Below are 15,841 nucleotides of genomic sequence, written 5' to 3' on the forward strand. Positions count from 1 at the left end.
CTCTTCAAGACTAGCTTTTCCAGCCCTGCCACTCATAAGCCTGTAAGTACAGACTGAGGTCTGGGCAACCTGCAGCTTATGAGGAGGATGGGATCATAGCACAGGGAAATGTCCTTTGCTCACTGTGTGAAATGTGGTCAGAGAGCAGGTGGGAAGGAGGGAAGGATAGCCACAGCTACTGCAGCTCCAGGCAGTGCTCAACACATAGATCATTGATGGCACATAGATGATCTCTGAACCTGATTGTCTAGACTTTGCCATGGGCTAAGCTCTGCAAAGAACACCTGTGGAGTGCACAGATTTTCTAGGCTAATTAATGAATTATAAAACTCCTACAATCTTGTCATACTCTTTTGTAGCCCAGGCAGACACACATACCCTGACTCCCAGCCAGATGGGAGCCTGGTTTCCCTGGTTATTTCCGCAGGGACACATAAGTAGAGCATACAATACCTACAGATCAAGTTTGCAGGACAGCAAGGGAAGTTTGGCAGTACTTCAATATCTGATCTACATGGAACATAAACTTCTCTGACTCTTACTCATCACTGTAAGGTATTCTTGGGGCCCAGATCAGCATCTTCTGTGCATACAATACCTTCGTCTTGAGCTCACGCACTTCCTCATGGATCATAATCCTCCTTAGCTAAGAGCAACTGAGTCTGATTTGAGATCTCTCACAGCCAAACATCTTTTCTCTAGTATAAAAATGTGTTATTCTGCTTTTTCTCCATTACCTCTGTCTGCCTTCTGACATAATGTGTTCTCTGTGTTTTAAGTACCGTCACTAGAACTTTCAGTTCAGTGTTCTGTAGATGGGGATTGTAACATACAATCCCACCTACGGAAGAGGACTGTACTCCTGAGTACCAGTTACATTCAGGTTTATGTAAGGAAAGTTTATTCTAATTACCTCAGCAGCTGTCACAGAATCATGGAACAGTTAGGGTTGGAAAGGACCTTAAGATCATCTAGTTCCAACCCCACTGCCATGGGCAGGGACACCTCACACTAAACCATGTCACCCAAGGCCTCATCCAACCTGGCCTTGAACACCGCCAAGGATGGAGCATTCACAGTCTCCCTGGGCAACCCATTCCAGTGCCTCACCACCCTCACAGGAAAGAATTTCTTCCTTATATCCAATCTAAACTTCCCCTGTTTAAGTTTGAACCCGTTACCCCTTGTCCTGTCACTACAGTCCCTGATGAATTGTCCATCCCCAGCATCCTTGTAGGCCCCCTTCAGATACTGGAAGGCTGCTATGAGGTCTCCACGCAGCCTTTTCTTCTCCAGGCTGAACAGCCCCAACTTTCTCAGCCTCTCTTCATACGGGAGGTGCTCCAGTCCCCTGATCATCCTCGTGGCCCTCCTCTGGACTTGTTCCAACAGTTCCATGTCCTTTTTATGTTGAGGACACCAGAACTGCACACAATACTCCAAGTGAGGTCTCACGAGAGCAGAGTAGGGGGGCAGGATCACCTCCTTCGACCTGCTGGTCACGCTCCTCTTGATGCAGCCCAGGATACGGTTGGCTTTCTGGGCTGTGAGCGCACACTGAAGCCGGCTCATGTTCATTTTCTCATCGACCAACACCCCCAAGTCCTTCTCTGTGGGGCTGCTCTGAATCTCTTCTTTGCTCAACCTGTAGCTGTGAAGTCCCCAGACACTTTTCCTGTATCAGCTGCCAGTGAAAAGAACGTTGTATCATTGCATCTGACTGGGGACGAGGGCAGGGGAAATGAGGACTTCTGGGCCACAGAGGTGCATTCCATACTTACAGACACTACGAGATGGATAGGAAAATATCCTCTTACTATACTGAACTTGAAGACTGCCTCAGGTAGAGGCAGGTGCCCACAGATCGTAACAGCAGTTCCTTGACACACATACTGATGTCTTATAATATTACACGGACCAAAGATCTGTAAAGCAGTAGCTGTTGCTTGCTTACAGAGCAGTATATAACTGCTGGGTTGGCTTCATGCCATGCTGGCACAAAATCAAAGCATGAATGCCCTTTACAGAACTGCTGTTAGGGTCTTGGCAGAGCTTTACAGCTTGCTGATGAAGACAGAAGATAAGGTGATGAGTTATTGCTGAAAAATCTGTATATACAATGTAAGTGACAGATTTACTACTCCTGAAATGAAAGGAAATGTTCTTAGGTGAGCCACATTGTAGTATAGCCATCTTCTAAGACTGATGAACGAGGATGAACAGGGATGAAGTGGGTGTGGAAAGGCAGCTAGGAGGAGTCAGGGAGGTCCTGGTGTACCAGTGTCTTTCAGGGAGGGCTGAGCAATGCCCTTCTGAGTGCCTCTGAGGCCAACTGTTAATAGAAATTGATAAAACCAGCGCTGCTGCTCCAGCCATATTGCTCAACACAGTAAAACTTTTCAATACATTCTCTGGGTAAGAAAGCACTCTGTTTCTCAAAGTTTTACATGATTATCTGCACACACTCCCCCAGCACACAACAATGACAGGTGTTTCTGGTTTACGTGCCACTTGCGCGTAAGTGCTTCTGGCATGAATACGCCTACAAGGAGAAGCTGGCTGGATGCCATCACTTCGAGGCACTGTGAACTCCAGCCTCTTGGCTGTCTTCCCTTCCTTGGCTGAAAACAAAAAGAGTATGTGGTGACACCTCTCTGCAAAATTAACTTCATTAAATATCTTCTACTTCTCAGAGATCCCCAAGTTGTGCCTGTGAAGACAGGACACCTATTTCTGCTTTGTGGTGAATTCTGTAGGACCTCATGGCAGGATTTTATGTAAGGTATTTGAAGTAACTTTGGTTTAAAACCTCTGTTCAGGCTATATTTCCAAGGAAGATAGAGCCAGCTCAATTTACTTTGGGTTTCAACATTTTTAGCACACTCTCATTTCCATGCTCCTTGCTTCTATTATTATTATTATTGTGTCATATTAGAAAGTTTTATTTTTGGAAACAGATTTAGATTCTTAAACATACAGACGTTTTAGGTGTTCTGCAATGTCCGAGGCACATATCTGTTGGTCTGGCACATACAATGCAGAACCTGAAGAAAGATGCCTCCTGATGTGGTGCTGGGGTATGTCACATGGGCAAGACTCTCTAAAGTAGCTATGATACCGCTAGGCAGCTACTGAAACCCTATCTGAAATCTCCTGTAGGAAGCATGAAAGCTGAGAGGCTTGACCAGGGAGCACGCGTGGGTTGAATGACAGTTGTAGCTTCCTTTTTTAGTGGAACATGGAAGAAATGGGAAAAGAAAAAGAACAAAGCAAGTTTAAACATATAAACAAACACGTGTTTGGAAGCTGCCTGTGATTAAGACAGACGTTCCCATGCTGGAAACCAACAGCATTTCCAACAGCTTACTCTTCTTGTGTCTGTACTTGGCATGCAGATGAAAGATAAAGAGTGCACAGGCCAGCAAGCACTATCCATTACTGACACCCCACAGGCTGCAATCCCAAATCACTGGCAAAAGCATTCGGTACATCCAGATAAAATAGCAGTGACGAAAGCAAGAAAACAAAGAGAGAACTTTCTTCCATCCAGAATAAAAATAGCTGGAAAAGCCATCTCTGGCCCCAGAATGCAATACCCTATTTAGGTGAACAAAGAAGGTAGTCATGATAATGGGAAAAACAATTTATAAGTTGTTTACACCATGCCAAGCTGTTGATAAATGATAATTCTCCAGAGGCTGAGGGGATACAAAAATAGTGTTGAAATAGTTAAATCCACCAGTTCTTTCATAGTGGCTTCCAAGCTGAATTCAAAGTTTCTTTTCTTATTTGTTTTTACTTACCATTAGTTGGATGTTTTACAAAATACAGAAGCTCAGAAGGGAAGGGTTCTGTTCTGAGGAGTTGAGAGACAAAAACACATGAATGTGTGAAGGAGCAGAGTGAAAAATCCAAAAGAAAGGGTCATTCCATTGGATGTTCTTAATAAAATTTGTTGTGTTGGGTGGTGTTTTACCATTGCTCAATTAATTTGAAAGCAGACAGGTGTTCTGGTTTTTGACTGCAAGTTAAAGATAGTTATGTGTCTTCAGGTAGATTGCACCATATAAACTCTTGCACTGTAGTAGCACTCTGCAGCACCAAACAACTAAAGAGTAAAAATAAAATAATCAAATTATCTTTCAGCTTTCAGTGGCTCGTTCATTAAGAAACTTTCTTCTATATCTGACTTTTAAAAGCTCTTGCATATCCTCAAGTTTATAGACAGTTATCACGATCTGGGATGCACCCTCTTGGGTGCAAATAATCATAAACTGTGCACTAAAATATTCCCTTTTCAGTGGTGTGAAGGCCATTTATACCTCAGCTGCATCTCAGAGAGCAGTGGGATCAGTTTGTTGCAATTACTAGCAAGGCATTATTAGAAATTAAATGCCTTGCCTCCCTGCTGACTCTTTGATTTCTCGTCACCTCTTTGCATGCTGTCTCCTCACATAATTCGTTTTGCCTGCTCCAGTTGTAGGTATCACAGCCAACAGAAGCTGACATAGCATGAGGCCTGCCACTACCCTTTCAGGAGGTAAGAAGGGTCCAAGTAACCTGAAATGCATTTCCTTCTTAATTATTCTTCTAATGTGGTTTTGCTCCTCTTCAGATTCTATTTTGGTAAAGGCTTCCCCAGAAAGAAATATTTACGACTTTTGCCCCAGCCCATACTTTCTTTTCTTCAAGGCTCTAGATAAGTGCTAGAATCCACCTATCCTTTCTTTTCTTTTGAAATCTGCAGGCAAACTAGTGAAAAATCTGTATGTATCATATGTCTCTTCAGCTCTCACTGTCTTCTGTCACTATTTGAATGCAATGTGTATAGCTGTCTTTTAATCAGATATAAACTGATCAGAGCCTCAATAACTGTTTATCCTCAGAAGCTTTCTCTGATTTTTTTCATGTTTGGGGTTCTTGGTTTTGTTTTGCAGAGCAAGGGCTGGGGTAGGGGGATTGGGGGGGCTGAATCCCAAGAGAGTGAACATGGTGTCAGCAATCGGCAAGTGGGCTTTGACACAGCTCATCATCTGAGCACTGTGTTGTTGAGTGGGGGACATGTCAGAAAGACTGCTGTCATTTACATCAGCCATGCATTTTCAAACAGCAGGGCTTCTTCTGCCTCAGTTAAGTGTCTGCCTCCACAAGCATAGTGTGTTTTCCAGTACCACTTCCAATAATATTAGCATCAATCAGTTTTACCTGCTTGTGATCCCTCATCTATCTATTTCTACTGTTGCCCCTCTCCTTAAAGAGCAATATGAAAGCTGACTTCCCATTTTTAACACATTTATGAATGCAATGAAGTTCTGATTCATGGCAAGATGCTACAGCAACCACAACAAAAACTAGCTATTAGCAGTGTGAGTAGTTGTAGTGGTTTAACCCTGGGCCGCAGCTCAGTACCATGCAGCTACACCCTCACCCCCTGCAAGGGGATGGGGACAGAATTAGAAGGATAAAAGTGACAAAACCTGTTGGTTGTGATAAAGACATTTAATAAGTAAAAAACCAAAAAAACTCCCACCCCTAAAAAAACCAAAGAAAAGCAAGTTACGCAAAACCCCCAAATCTACAATTGCTCACTGCCAGCCAATTGACGCCCAGCCAGCGCTCCAGCAATAGCATCCGTTTTTGTTGCTGAGCCTGATGTCATGTAGTATAGAATAACTTTTTGGTCAGTTGGTGTCAGCTGGCTCAGCTGTGTCCCTACCCAACTTCTTGTGCACCCCCATCCTACTCACTGGTGGGGTGGCATGAGGAGCAGAAAAGACCCTGACTTTCTGTAAGCTCTGCTCAGCAGTAATGAAGCCTCCGTGTTTTATCAACACTGTTCTCATCACAAATCTAAACCAGCACCATAGAAGCTACTATGGTGAAAATTAACTATCTCAACCAACTACATTGGAACTACATTTTATCTCAAAGGTAAAATGATAATCAAATTAACTCTGATGGTAATAATAATAATAATTTTCTGCCAGAATATGAGGTGTGAACAGATCACCCATATCTCATTATTGTGACCTTGAACCCACAAGGGAATTAAGTGACCAGATTGCTTAGTTGTTTTCTATTTTGCTTATCTTCTCAGGTTCTTTGGTTGGTATGCCTTTATCCTAATGCATGACTCAAGACTTACCAGAACAGGTCACAGATTTATAACTAGTGTGGCCATAATTTGTTTAAGTGCCTTGAACATACAAAATGGATCTCTCCATCAAAAAAGTTCAATTCTTAATTTATTCACTTTTCAAAGTGCATTCAGTTCTGCTCTTCAGGGCTCCACCATAAATGAAAAAGTCTCCTTCAGTAAATGGAAACCTTTTGGTGAATGAATCAGAGACCACATCAGGGCTGAAACTGCAAATAAGTAAATTTCATTGCAGATTTAACTGGGTCCATATGTTCGGTATAAACAGCTTCTAAGGAGGGTTTCTTACTGATGAAGAAGAACAGCCAGCAGGAAATAGTAGCATGCTGAATTAAACTTGAGCACTTTAATCAAAACAAGGCACGGACATAAATTCTGCTCCTTTGATGTATCACTTCCCAGTGTTATTAACTAACAAGTATGTGTTTGCTCTATTTCTTTGAGGCAACAGATTGGGTTGGAAGACATTTTTTCTGTGCTATTGGTTAAAAGGATACATAAAGATTTTCTAAAGTAATTTCAATTGAACGAACAACTAAACAAGCCTGTTAGCAATGCCACTGAGGGCTGAGGAGAAAGAAACCCTATTTGATGCTGCTGATTATACAGTGTCTTTTATTGTGCCCAAAGAAAGAAATACTGTGAATGCTAAGAATAACAGTTCCTAGGAAAAAAGTTTATACTGTGGGAAAAAATAATGTGACGTCTGTGATGCTGAATTTAACCTGTGCTTTACCAAAGCACCCACAATTTCTTGAGACATTAAAAATGCATCCTTTTCTCATTGTAGTCACTACATGATCGGGATACATGAATAGTTAAAGGAAGCTGGCAAATGGATGGCTCCACACAGCCAAACACAACTTAATTGTTCCTCTGTAGCTATTAATTTCTAAGAAAGATAGTTGTTAATTATGTAAAGTTGTGTCCCTTTCTTCCTGCTTCATCAAAGGACAAGACAGCAGTGCAACATATTTACACTTTTTTTTTTTGTTTTCTTTTATGGAAACTCTTCAATTATTAATCAAAAAAGTAGACTGAACAAAGCCCCCTGCCATTTAAATAAAAATATTTTTGAAGCTCTTTCATGCTGGTCAGTCTCCTGGTAGCGTTAAAAAAAAAAAAAAAATCTACCTTTTCTGCGAGTCTGTGATGTCTAACAACACTTGCTGCCTATTTTAGGGTATTGTATGAGATTTATAGACATAATTTTTAATAATTGATACTAAAGCAAAATTTTAAAGACTAGATGATAACCACTAGATGATATTCCACCTAGCAGCCTTTTGTTAGTTACAGCCTGTAAGGTGCTCCCATCCAGTTCCCACTTTTCTTTTGGAGAGGACAGGAGCAGCTGAAGAGCAGAGTTTCTTGAAAAGATGAATAACCCTTGTATATCTGTCTCTGAAGATACTGGAGGCTTGCCTTGCCCTGTGTATACATGTATGCATGATGACCAACCTCCCAAGTGCCAAAGCAGAACTAGAAGTCTGTCCTAGGCTGTCACATTTTTTTAGGACATTCATCACATTTTTTTCCAGACAGAATCAGGGAATACAGAACATCTAAGTAAGCTTTCCAATCAAACTATAGTTTTCTTTTACATTCTGACTCAAATCCCCAGGTGATGGCAGCAACTGTCCGGGGGAATCTACAGTATATACACATTTAGTATCCCTCAGAGGACTGCCCAAGGATCCTGCCTTCTTACTCTGCCCCATCAATGGCTCTGGTTACTCTGCTTATTCTCAAAGAAAAGGACTTCCTACAGGAGGAAGACAAACCAGCAAAGTCCAAGTTACAGTGTACAGCTGGAGCAGGAAAAAGTTCCTTCATGGGATTAGTTCAGCAAAGAATTTAGGTTAAAATTTGAAAATTCTATGCCATCACTTAGTCTACCACTCAGTTCATTGCAATATAGTCTTGCATGTCATGCAGACTTGGTGCAGCATTTCGTAGGGTTTAGTTATAAAAGAGAACTGATAAAGAATGCATTATTGTAGGGCACTGTACTTGAATTTTGCAGACTAAGCCATGGGTGAAAGTGTGCAGATTTTGACCAAAAGAAACAAAATGTTACTCCGATAGTAGTAGCATTCCAGATTCAGAACCAAATATTAAAGAATTGTCTAGTTAATTATTTAGTATTTTATGCAGTATTACAAAAGAAATTCAAGTTTTTAGAGGCAAATATCTTAAGTGTCCTAAACTTTGTGGGAAAGGAAACTAGGTGTATAAACAATTAGTTGCATGTGTTATATACATGTATTTGTCTACCTGGTATAGGTGGTCTTTCTATGAGATGAACTGTTACTGCTGTTCATGACCATGCATACAAATTTAGGACCTCCCTTGAGATGATCCCTTTCAAATATAAACTGACTACTGGGAAGGATCACAGCTTTAGAAAGAGGAGATGGAAAGAAGAAATGAGCAATTGTCCAAGAACCTTCTTTGCAGCGCAAAATGATGCCAAGACTGTTCCAGTAATATTGCACCAGAATTCAAATCATTGCAACAATGAAGACTATGTTTCCAAAAGCAGCATATGGTTCTGGTGTTAGACTCAAGAAAGCACATCCTTTCTCAGCCAGGAGAGACCAAATAACAGCTCAATTGTAAGGCTGAAATCATCCACTCTTTGTGAAACTTCAAGCACTGTGAGTGCAGAGGAGCTTTAATTCTGGCCTGAGGTGATATGGAGAGCTTTCAAGTGGTGACATGCTCATCTGATTCTTGAGAGAACGTTCAGGAAATCAAATTGGTAATCCCATCAGATGAATCTTTTGAAAACTTTTTCATGCGTATGCTTCTTGTTGGAGTAGAAAGCCATGGGTACGGGTGGATTCGAAGCCCAAAAGCAATACTTGGGAATCACTGTTTATAAATAACATCAAAGAACTTTGGATCAAACTCATTGTGACAGCAGGCTTTCCCTTGGTATTTTAATACTTCCATTCCCAGCTTTATCTAAAGCAGGCAGTGAACTGAAAGACAAAAGTAAAGCAAATGTTTTCATGATCTTGAAGGGGGTCTGAAGATGAGCGTAGTTACCAAAAAGAATCAGTTCTGACATGAATAGGCATGAATAGCATAAGAAAAAAGAAGATGCAAAGGGAACTGATACATGATCAGTAGAAAGTGAAGGCTAATAAAAGTGAAGTGCTTATGCTGCAGGTCAGACTCCCAAGGCAATGACCACTCCACATCTGTTCCTGTTTGTGTCTGGAAGTAATTCTGAAAAATAAAGACATATGGGGCTGTATGCTGTGCAAGCCCAAAGGTGTCTGTGGAATGGTTTAATGTGTTTCTCTTTCAAAAAAAAAAACAAAAACAAAAAACCCCAAAAAACCAAAAGAACCTTCAAACCAACAGTATTTATTTTAATCATTTTTATAACCCCATCTGTCAGAGTTGGAAAATCAATTATTTACATATAATACATTCAGTGTTCAGAACAGCTGTGTAGTAGTAAGCACAAATGTATTTCATGACAGTGATGCTGCCAGTTATTTATTTATTTATGAAGGTCCCAAGAAAGGCATTCATTGTTGAAAATTCTTGGCATGAAATAAAGAACATATAGATAATTATGATGGCATTTTTTTCAGCAGAAACATTACATATCTTTTCCACAATTCACAAGACTTTTTAAAAACCACATAATGGGTTTCCTTTGCTTTCTAACTATTCAGCACAAATGTGGTTGTCTATTCAGTTCTAGTTAGCCACCTTCTTGGAAACCTTCTGTGGAAAGCTAAAAGAGGATGTAATCGATACCCCCATATTCCGAATCCTCAGCCTTACTGAGAAATGCCCTTACTAATACACTTTTTATACATTTAAGGCATGTTTTGAAGCTGATTCTCTTTTGGAGTTGCAGTAAGAAGGGAAAACTCTTTGAGTCTTAACTACTTTAAGGCCTATTTAGCTTTTCCATTTTCAAATAGATGCTTACCAACCACAGTCATGGTTGCTTGTCAGGAAAGAATTATTGCCATATATTATTATAAAATTAAGATCCATTTACAAGGCACCATTACAGTAGCACAAAGGGATGAGCGTATACTGAAAAGGCAGTGAGATGGCATTTGCTTCAGATTGTATGCAGCATCTCTCTTTCCTTCTCTGTCACATTTCTGGCACTACACATCTATTCACATCAGATTATTCCCTGCTGTTTGTGAGGTGGAGGAATGAGAGACAGGAGCTTGTGCAGCACCCCCACAGACTCTGAAAAATCAAAAATGGTTAGTCAGCTGATTAGCCACATCAAATGCTTGTGTTGAATTATGAATGGGAAGTTTATTACCAACACATGTATTGTCACAAGGAAATAGGCAGTGGGTCGTGCAGCATGGAAGGGCAAGCTGTCATGTACAAGCATCACAGACCAGCTGAAAAAAAGCCCAGGTTTTTCATTGCTGAAGGGAAAGTGTACACTGATGATTATGGTAACTAGTGGGTGCCTCAATCAGAAACAACAGAGTAGAGGTAATGTGCATATAATCCCAGTGAACTCTATATTTATTGTCCTTTCAAATGATTCGCAGGACATGCCTAATAAGACTAGGCCAAACGCTACATACGTACAGGGAAATAGCCAGGACTAGCCTTCCCCTGCTTCCTTGCATATATTTTTAGCTTTGTATTTTCCCTCTTTTTATTTTTTTTTTTTTTTTTTTTAAGGAGGCAAAGAAAGGAAGGTGGAGGTCAGAGCCAAGGCTTGATCAGAAGAGACCTTCCTCCCCATCTGGTATTTGGATTTTGAATCTTGCACAGTTAAAGCTACTTTAATCAGTGTTCTCCAACTCACCTGAAGGTAATACACATAACAGAAATCTCTTGGTTATGTTTGTGCCTAAGGGCTGGAGGAACCTTGGCTCCAGAGCTGCCAAAGGCAAATCATTTAAACGTTTTGTTTCTGTACTTGTGAAACAAGGATGATAATAGTGTCTCTGTGGAAAAGAAGTGGCTACAGGGCTCTATTCTTGCTTCTGTCAATTCTGTAAATTTATTCCACTTCCGTTCCTTTGCAGCCTCATCAGCTTCAGCTGGAATCGCAATCTTTGCCTCTTTGTCCCCCCAGGCCTCCTGCTCAGTCCCTGTGCCTGCTCCTCTCTCAGTCCCTGTGCCTGCTCTCCTCCCCTTGGGGCCAGGATTTCTCATGTCAGCAGTGTATGTACTTTTTGTTTCTTTCCCCGCTTTGTTCCCATATACTCTGTGTATTTAATTTTGCTTCCTGCTCTCCTTCAACTACCTTTGGGGACCCCCAGGCTTGTCACTCATAGAAAATAGATTACACTGAGAATAGAGCACAGCCTGGGATAGGGCAGCAAAAGGAAAAACATATCTGATGAGGTAAGCACTGGCTCAGAGTCCTGAAGAAACCTCAGAGCAGCATTAACGTTTCCAGGCAGCTGGCTCAGCAGTGATGTATTCTCCTACTGGTAAAGCAGCAACTGTTGTCAGTGCTCTTGGAGCGCTGCGCTCCGCAGGAATGAAGGGAGTAGCAAGCTAGAAGGGCTATGAAAAACATGTGCTCACTTTGCTTGTGGTCAGGACAAGATGCACGAAGCACAGCTCAGAAAATCTCTGCAGCACCTTCTCCTGGTCCACCTAGAAAGAAACAACAGCCAGCAGCTCAGAAAAGACTGCCCACCCTGTTGTCCTTCTGGAGGCAAAGAAGATAATTGTTGCTGTCAAGCCTGTATTGCCACCAGCATCATTGCCGGTGGTGAGTCTTCAACTCTAACTGTGATATACATAACTCTTTAAACATTGCCATGACGAATAACAGCTGAAGTCATGTTTACATTCTGACAGACGCAACCTGCAGCCACTCGTGATTTATAGCCATGCACAAAAATAATAGTGTAGACAAACTGGATCTGATTTTTCTCACTTGATCTGTTGAATTCAGCAGTGCTATGGTGCCGTAAAGGAAAGAATAGCTAAATTTATAGTGTTTCAGCAGGTTTAATTGAGGAAAGTCTGTATTTAAAGGGCAACAGGTCAGCAAATGTTTTGGACTCTGAGACTTTGCAGAGGCAAATGAGGATGCAAAACGCTCCTTCCTTGCACACTGTGACCTTTCCACATGCTTTCTTGCTGACCTCATGTCCAGGCATACAATGGTAAATGGGCGAAAACAGCTTCCCAGTGTCCTACCTCTCCCAGCTAAAAGACCATCAGTACCGTTTTCAGCTATGATGTTAATGGGGAGCAGACACTCCCTGTCGTACTTTACAAAACATGCGCTGTACCAGAGCATGACAACAGGAGGCTGCAACTGATTTTTATCTCTTACTGTCAAGAAGTAAAATCATTGAACCTTTCTAGGGGGGAGAGCATGGACAGCAATAATCTGCTGCTGAAGAGTCACACAAGAAGGAGCAGAGAAAGCTTGAGGATGTCTGTGCTGCCGTGAGTCAAACCTGGAACAGGATGGTGTTGGCTATCATGTGTAAGGTTGCAGTAGACATATAGAAGCATGGCTGATGTCTTATACTGCTTAAAGCCACTGCCTAAATATTGTAGTATTCAAAACTTTTTCATCCCATGGAGCTCTTGTTCCATTGTGGAATATTTTGTACCATTTGTCATATTTCCTAAAGTTCAGTTCTTTTGCTGCTGCTCAGGAAGTGACAAGTGCCTTCTGTGCTGCCTCATAATCCTCCCAGTAACTTTCAAATGCAGCATCTTTTTAAAGCAGCATCAATACAGGATGAAAAGTAGCACTCTAACAGGGAAAAGCTTGAGTGTGTTTGAACTTATTTGTTTGATGTTCCTTTTCCTTGCTTGAGATTTTTGTACAAGCTTCTACATTCTCATTAATTGCAGCCGACCATAAAACCGTACAGGTGAGCCAAAACCTTGAAAGGTAGGATTTTCAGGGATAGAGTTTATTGCTTCTGAAACTTCCATGTACACATTGAGCTCAGGGAGGATTCCTGCAGGCTCACCGTCAAAAACCCTTTTGATTTGTATTTGCCAACTTTCCTGGTAAAATCACATGCTCCTGTTAATTACTTCATTAGAAGACCAAACAAGAACTTACAAGAGAAGTGAATGTATATTCTCCATGCTGTTTAAATATGAGTCACTAGTGGTGGAAAAGGACACAGAACAGAATGTGAACACCAGGCATATAATTAGTTATCTTATGGAAAACCACCAGTGATGTTTCACAGCTTCTACTTTCATAACATTTGTTTAACTTTTCTGTCTTTGTGGACAAACTATTCTCACACAGCTGTCAGCATCTGTGAAAGTTTTCTTTAAAGGCCTAGTGAATGTTATGGAAATGTTTTATTTTTTGTATTTTTTTGTTCCCCCCTTTTTTTTTTTCCCAAATACCTTTTTCTCTCAAGAAGCAAACAAACTTATGAAACAGGATAATGAACCAGACCATACAGTGCTGCAAGAAGATATAAGTTCATGATCTAAAGGAATGCTGAGGCAAACTATTTTGACCCTATTTTCTGACCCAGAGTTCTCAAAAGCTGTGTTCAGAGATGCCAGGAATGATCCGGCAGCTGCAAAGGCTGATAAACAAATTACCATCAAAATGCTTTGCTGCTGGTGTAGAGAAAATATAGAAGTGAGATGTGGCCATCGTCTTTGGAGTGAATAGGTTCGTAATTGGGAAGAAATCATTACATGGATGTAGCAGAAAATATGGGGATCAAGTTTTGAATTCTACAAGTATTCCTACAGTAAATCCTATTCTATGGGATAGGTAAAATCCAGAATATATTATTGTTTAGTGCTCTCTGGACATTATTACAAGCTTGTGTAAGTTAAAGCTACTATACTGAAAGATCAAACTGCCCTAAGTGAGCACAGCTCAGCTGAGCTTACAAAACCTTATCACGTGCAGGTCTGATATCTACTTGATGAAACCACCTACAGCAAATCATTAATTTGGAAAACTGAGTAGATACACTGTGTTCCTTTTGCTTATTTTTAGTATGTTATTGCCCAGCAAAGAGGAATGCCACTTTTACGCCAATTCTAGTAATCTGTAAATCTCTGACAATGTACTATACTAAGCCAGTCATAACCCTAAAATCTGCTCAAAAACACCTTTAAATTTCTGGAGTTTCTCATGACACTCTCAGATTTTTTTTGCAGGCTCCAGGCACACCTGGGTGCAGCCAGCTCTCAAACAGACAAAAAAGAAAAACAAAGAGAAAAAGGAAAGAAAAAAGAAAACAAAAATGAAAAGGAAATGAAAAAGAAAAAAAAAGAAAAAGAAAAAAAAGAATAAGAAAAAGAAGAAAAGGAAAAGGAAAAGGAAAGGAGTTTAGAATGCTTTGCTCTTCTTTTGCCCCTTTTTATGTGTTTTACCTGGAGTCGCCCTGTGACTTAGGCACAGAACTCTATGCCCAATCTCACACAGTTGCTTCTCACTTCTTGCTCGCCAACTTGTATCTTTTATCCAGGGCTTATCTGTAGGGATATCTCCAGATAAGCACTTGATAAACAGAGGAATATCACCATCTGAAGGGTTATCTGGCTTATCTTCTGCTCTTGTGGCCGTGGCATCCACATGAAAGAGGTTTAAGGATTCTCATACAGTGACTTGCTGTGTCTGCCATGTCTGGAGGCAGTAGCTTTCAGATGAAGGGTAATAGCTAGCAATTTAGGGCTTGATGAGCATATATGCCTTTCCTTCCAGGGCTTTGCTGACCTGCACTGCCTAGCCATAGAGGCTTTCAAATGCACAAGGAACAAGAATTGCTGATATTTGTTCAACTTTGAGCATGGTTTATAGATTAGTTTGTGGCTGAATCTTGAATGGCACAATTGGAAAATGCCTAATGCACTATATTAGAGCAAATAATGATGTGAGAGGATGAAGAAGGGATGTTTCAAACAGCACTTTTACTTAGGGAGACACAAAAAAGTGTTCCAAAGACTGAAAGAAAAAAAAAAAAAAAAGAAGAGACTGAAAGCTGTGCTCAGGATGCCGCTGAAGCTGCAACACAAGAGAAACTTTAAAAAGCCAGAGATGAGAGGTTATGAGGAAATAGGGCATAGAAGCAGAGAGACAGACAAAGAAGAATTCAACTCCCATTTCAGTTAGAAAAATGTGCTTGGCAAAAGTGCTGCTCTCCAGACTGAAAATGGAGGTCCCACCAGTTTTCACTGTAAACATTAACCAACAAGCACTGCTCACAGAAAGGGTAGAAACCTTGAACAGAGAAGGATGAAAGATTTGCTACACTCATTTTGGGTGTCTGGAAACCTGACAGAGGCCTCTATCCCACTCTAAGAGATCCCAGTGGAAACCCTTCACCCCAACTGCTATCACTGGGATCCAGTCTGAGCCTGCAGAGCAGAACTGGTGAGACTGAGATGGAAAGTTACGGTCACATAAAAATTCCTGTAATCTACAGCATTTTTGGTTGAAGTTTGAACCCTTCCACTCACATACGAGCTGCACACCAGTCAGACAGGATATTCAGACTTACCGACTTTCTCAATATTTGTTGAAACCTCTGGAATGTTTTGGGCAAGGTCCAGGAACTGGAAAAATATCATCGTGGAGCTTCTTGAGAAAAAATACCACCACGACATAGTGGTAATTATTTGAAAGAGCACTAATTTAGGGTGACTGAGGGAACCCAAAACTTGCTGAATGGGCAGAACAGCTGGGTGGGATGCTGTGGGACTTGT

The sequence above is a fragment of the Psittacula echo genome (genome assembly GCF_963264785.1).
Source record: "Psittacula echo genome assembly, chromosome: 4".
NCBI lineage: Eukaryota > Metazoa > Chordata > Aves > Psittaciformes > Psittacidae > Psittacula > Psittacula echo.